Source organism: Zalophus californianus, chromosome 4, assembly GCF_009762305.2.
Source record: "Zalophus californianus isolate mZalCal1 chromosome 4, mZalCal1.pri.v2, whole genome shotgun sequence".
Lineage (NCBI taxonomy): Eukaryota > Metazoa > Chordata > Mammalia > Carnivora > Otariidae > Zalophus > Zalophus californianus.
The window spans coordinates 78,123,593-78,129,592 of NC_045598.1; positions in this window are offsets into that span (position 1 = coordinate 78,123,593).

Genomic DNA, 6,000 nt, shown 5'->3' on the forward strand with positions numbered 1-6,000 from the left:
GATTTCAGATACACTCATTACATAGACAAAAATAGTAACTATGTGTGGAAATGACATGTTGACTACCCTTATTGTAGTAATCATTTCACTATGTATATCAAATCATCATGTTATATACCTTCCATGCATAAGTTTTTGTTAAAAATTTTAAGAGTTGGGGCACCTGGGTGGCTCAGTCAGTTGAGCGTCCGACTCTTGGTTTCTGTTCAGATCATGATTTCAGGGTTTTGGGATTGAGCCCCACTTCATGCTCCACACTCAGCATGGAATCTGCTTGAGAGTCTCTCCCCCTGCCCCTCCCCCCACTCGCACGTGTGCATGCTCTCTCTCTCTAAAATAAAATCTTTAAAAAATTTCTTTAATTATTTGCTTCAGAAATACTCAAAATTAACTGTTAAAAGGAAAATAGAAGTTATATTTAACAATTTAATAATTGTTATATTTAACAATTTTTAATGCAAAGAAAAGACTGCTGTTAATGTAGCCACACTACTGTGAATACATCGGATTTGTGCTCAGCAATTTGACAATCATTGGGGTCGTTTCTCTCTTTCTTCCTCCACCTTTTCATTCTCTTGTCTTTCTTAATCATATCTTGCCCTTAAATGATCACACTTTAGCACTGGACTTTTAAAAGTAACTGTTTTTGTTAAATAGAATTCTCCTGGTCCCCTGGTCTTAATTTTTAAAACTAAAAGGTGAAATTAAGTTGCCTTTTGTTTCTGAGGCTTTTAATTGAAACATTTTTGTTGTTGTTGAACTCTTAGTGCAAGTGTTCAGAAACCAAGCTGTCCTGAATTCCTCATACAGCCTTGCCCTGGCCCTCCCATCACTGCTGTTCTCTCCTTGCTCAACGGGAGGGCTCTTATGGGTGGGGCTGGCACGGCAGGGACAGAACCCGAGGAGGAAGAGCAGGAAAGAGGGACGACAGCATTCCAGTCTATTTGTATGTACCTCACAACTTGCTCTTGACCAGTCTACCTTACTAGTCTCAGGCTGCAGTTCCACCCCCGCAAGACAATATTTGATAACCAATTTTCTAAGTAGAGGGGAAAAAAATATTTTGTTTCTTTTAACTTGGACACACATCTTCTACTTAAGAAAACAGATTGACATTTACACTGACTTGAAAATGCTATGGCATTTTTGGAAATTACTGGGCTCAAATAGCTTTCTGGAGCTAGGAAACCAAAGAACCTGCCAGATGACATTTTTTACTCAAGAAAGAGAAGCAGTATAGAAGAGAAGGAAATTTGGATTCACAGCTGAACGTCTGGCTTAGATGGTAAGCCTCTCTGGCGGAGAATGTGCTTTCTTGCTTCTGTTTTTGGTGTAATGCCAAGGGAACTGTCAGACCACAAATAATCATTGTTAACTTGCAGTGGAAACTGGAGCCATTAAGAAAAATATTAAAAGCCTGTTCCAAGATCATAACATTTTAGAGGGTAAAGAAGTAGGATACGGGGCTAACCTGTTTTACTAGACATGGATGGAAAATGTGCTGACCAACTGAATTTAAAGTAATAGATGACTTTCTCATAATTTGTCATGGACTTAAAAAGACAATGTGCTCAGAAAAATGAATTTGCTCTAAGTTGGGTAATAGGGAAAACAAAGGCAGAAAGCCTGGGTTGATCAGATCCCTGATGCAGCAAAATCATTTTGTTATCTGGCCAGGATTCCCGGCTTCTGATGTGTTTAAGCTCCAAGGAGTTGCCTAGGTTGCAGAAAACAACCCACACTTGTGCAGGATGCATACTGAATTCCTTTGAACTTCACTGTAAAATTCTTTACTTCTCAAACTGTATTTTTGAAGGTCTTGCTGAAAGATTGGCAAAAGCCGCAGATCCCAAAAGGGAATTTTCATCAGATTTTACAACTAAATATCCTGAGTAATAGATAAGGATGGGTGGAGGGACTTCCTCCAACAGTTGAGAATATTTTTCTTCTTTCATTTTTGTTTCCCAATTTAAATGTTTGAAATCCTATTCAAGTGCAGGCTAAGAGGCAAGAATTTGAGTTGGTAATTTGATTGGCTGGGTTCTAGCATGGACTTACGTTTGACCCTCCAGGTCCACTCCTCACCTTTAATTCTGCACTAGCACCTGGAGGCTGACCTGAATCCACCACAGATTCTCCAAGCCCCTCAGCTTCTGGTTGAGGTTGGCCAATGGGGATCCTGGGCAAGTGGTCTGATAAGAGGGAAGAAAGCGAGTCAGGGAGAATTTCTACTCCCCTAGCTTCTTCCCTGTGAATCCCTTGACCAAAGATCATAGGTCAAAGAGACCTTTTCTATAGGACTTTCTCCAGCTAGGTTCTGGTAACTTACCACACCTATTTGGGGCCTAGGGTTATCCTTTGTGATGCTTCTACACCCTGCCCACATCTATGTAAGCAACCCTTTGTAAATCAGCTCACTTAGAAATGCTCCAAGTTAAGCACGCCACCTATTTCCTGCTAGTCATTCTGCAAATTTTATCTCAGTCTTCTAAGGACATTCTAAGATGCTATCGGATAAGAAGCCGGGGACTAACTAGGTGTTCCTTGGAGCCTAATACAAGGTCCCAATCCTTTGCTAAACCCCATTTGCCAATGCCTATTGTGCAGTGCCCAATCCCTGAGCCTCTCCTACACCCCTGCCCCCCCAACCTGCCAATCCCCACATTATGCACCTCCTTCTGTGGCCGTTGCCACCTCCATGGTACAAAGCACAACCATCTTCTACTACCTGCTTCACAAGTCCACCACTTGGTCCTCTGCACTCGCTCTTACTTCCCCTTACTCACTTGCCAAATTGCAATTAAAGTACTCTTTCTAAACTGTGAATCTTACCATGTAGGTGATGGTCATATTGATGATGTTTAATAAACATATGTTAACAGAGGAAACCAATAATGTCCCCGTCAGGCTTAAAATCCCCCTGTGGCTTCCTTGTGCTTTTAGGCATAGAGTCTTACAAGTCATATGAGGCTTAGAAGACCCTACAAGATCTGGCTCCTGCTGACCCCACCAGCTCCATCTCATATGTAACTGCACCTCTTACTCTCTGCTCCAGCTATGCGGGCTGCCTTTTGGTTCCTGGAATGAGCTGTGGTCTTCCTGGCCTCAAAGCCTTCCCACCTGCATTCCTGTGCTAGGAACTTTCCTTCTCTCCTCCTCACTTATCCTTGTAGTCCCAACTTGAATGTTACTTGCTCAAAGCAACTTCACCTGATTGCTCTCCCGCCCCGTAGACAGACGAGGTTGCCTTATTCATCTCCTTCGTAGCATGCAAGCCAATTGAAGTTAATTATTTGTGTACGCCGTCACTTAATGTCTGGGTAATCTACCACATCTCGCTACCTTGCCTGCCACCAGCCTAGTCCCGGCCATCAGCATCTCTTGCCTCGTTGGCAATAAACTCCTAACTGGTTGTTTTTCAGACTTCCCCTCTTGCCACCTCTCCATGTTCATTCTCCACAGGGCTGCCAGAATGATCTTTAAATGCATAAGTGGGCCATGTCACTTCCACCACACTGAGAATAAAACCCTAGCTTTGCAGCCTGGCCTGCTGCCAACCTCCCTCTCCAGCCCTCACTCTGTCTCTGTCTCACTCATTCTGCCTCCCTTCTCTTCCTCCAACTTCCCTCCACCCCTTGCCGGAATACCTAGCGGTTTCTCCTTCTTTCTCATTTTAAACTTTCTTTCTGGAATATGTGATGTGATTGCGTAGTTTATGATAAGTTCATGCACTACCATGTAGACAGCTGTTGTTTTTGTTTCCCCAATTCCCTGTCTCCTATTCTTTTGATAACAGAACTCCCCTTCCTTAGCAAATTTGCTCTCACTCAAGTCCTAATACGGCCCCCCCAACCCCTGCACCCCCAGTAGGCCTGGGACCCAAGTCTGATCAGGCCGGTCTCCCATTTCCCAGTGCTTTATTATGTATGTTGTTAGAAACTCTCACCTGGAGAGAAATTAGACCAAATCTTAAACAATTCACAAGTAGGAATTTCTTAAATGCATCATATCCCATTTATTTATTCAATAGACATTTATTAAGCACTTTCTATGCTACCTACCTATTGTGCTAGAAACTGGGGAAATATATAGCAATGAACAAAGCAGACATATATCCCTGCCCTGGATAATTCTGTAACTCAGACAATATCAATCACATGATTGCTAAAATTCTGAATGCTAAAAAGAGGCATGGAATATTTACTGGATCCAGCAAAGAATTTCATGATCAAATCAGATTTACCATAGATTTTGTGGATTCTAAGACTTACCTACTCTGCGAAGCATTAAAATGCAAGATATTAATAGAAAGAGACATTAAAATTCTATTCTTTCAAAGAACTGAATCACCGTGCCGGTTAGAGATAATATGTAATCAATTCTGAATCTAAAATGACTCTGGAAAGTAGAGACGTGGCACAAGGTCACACTCACATCTCTCCACAGATTTTCGGAATATCAGCACTATATTCAAAAGAAATGATTTTTAAAAAAGAGATAAATCCTAGGCCTAGAAACTGGAAGTAGAAGAATGGAGTTTGGCGTTGCAGAAAAAAAAATGCTTAAACTATTCATTCCATCAGTTTATTTCAGTAAAACCTCTTAGCAATAATGAAAACATTATGCCAACTGGAAGAAACTAGTCACATAAAACCACATATTGTATGATTCCACTTATATGAAATGCCCAGTATAGGCAAAACTGTAGTGACTTAAAGTAGATTAGAGGCTGGGGAAGGGGAGATGGACAGAGATTGCCAATGGATATGGGGTTTCCTTTTGGGATATGAAAATGTTCTGGAATTAGATAGTAGCAATGGTTGTACAACCTTGTAAATATACCAAAAAGCCACTGAATTGTATACTCTTTGAGCGGTGAATTTTATGGTATGTGAATTATATCTAATTTTTTTTAAAAGATTGAATCATTTCTTGACCCTCCTGGCAGTTTTTAAGAGCAGGGGTGGCTTCCTGGCCCTCCTCTCTTCTCTGTGCTACTTCTCTCACCACATCCTTCAACAAACTAGCACCACCCAAGTAACAGGTTCTGGATTCCCACACGGGTTCTAATGATTCATCAGACCTAGGGTTCTCAAAGCACTGATCTTCAAAAGCTAAAATTGAAGAGGGCCCATCTTTTTCAGTCACAGGAAAAAAGTTAATGGACATATTTTTGTCAAGTTTAAATTTCTCCCATATTTATCTTAAATATTTGTTACCACTTATGCTTGTCTGTTAGTGCATGCTAGTGTAATGCTCAGCACACCCCCATAGAAATGAGTCTCACTGAAGTAGAATACTAAAAGAGGTAAAGACCCACTTGGCAAACCCCAGTTTGAGGTTGTAGAAAGAGTTGCCTTCACACAAAATTATGAGGCAGGTGAAGTTTTTCTTGAGAGCCTTCCATTTTCTCTTTCTGCCTTTTTCTCTTGGAGGCTCAATGCTCTATCATACACCTTTCGTCTCTCTAGGAATCTGAGATCCCTGTCAATTGGTGACTTGTCCTTGAAATTAGTTTATTACAACCCCAATTTAAAGCTTTAGTCCAGGGACGACTGGGGGGCTCAGTCATTAAGTGTCTGCCTTTGGCTCAGGTCATGGTCCCAGGGTCCTGGGATCGAGCCCCGCATCGGGCTCCCTGCTCAGCGGGAAGCCTGCTTCTCCCTCTCCCACTCCCCCTGCTTGTGTTCCCTCTCTCGCTGTCTCTCTCTGTCAAATAAATAAAATCTTTAAAAAATAAATAAATAAAAATAAAGCTTTAGTCCATAGACACATTCACACAAGTATGCAAAGACACATGTATAAGGATGTTTATTGTATCATTTTAATAGTAGTTTCCAAGCAGAAATAACGTGGACAATTACTAATGGAAGAAATATTGCACATCCATTAAAAGAAAAAAACTCCTCGCGGAGGATTTAAATTACAGAGCAAATTTACAGAGAGGCCCCCTCCTAAATTAAGGTGTTAACAGGTGTGGTTATTGGTGGAAATTGGGAT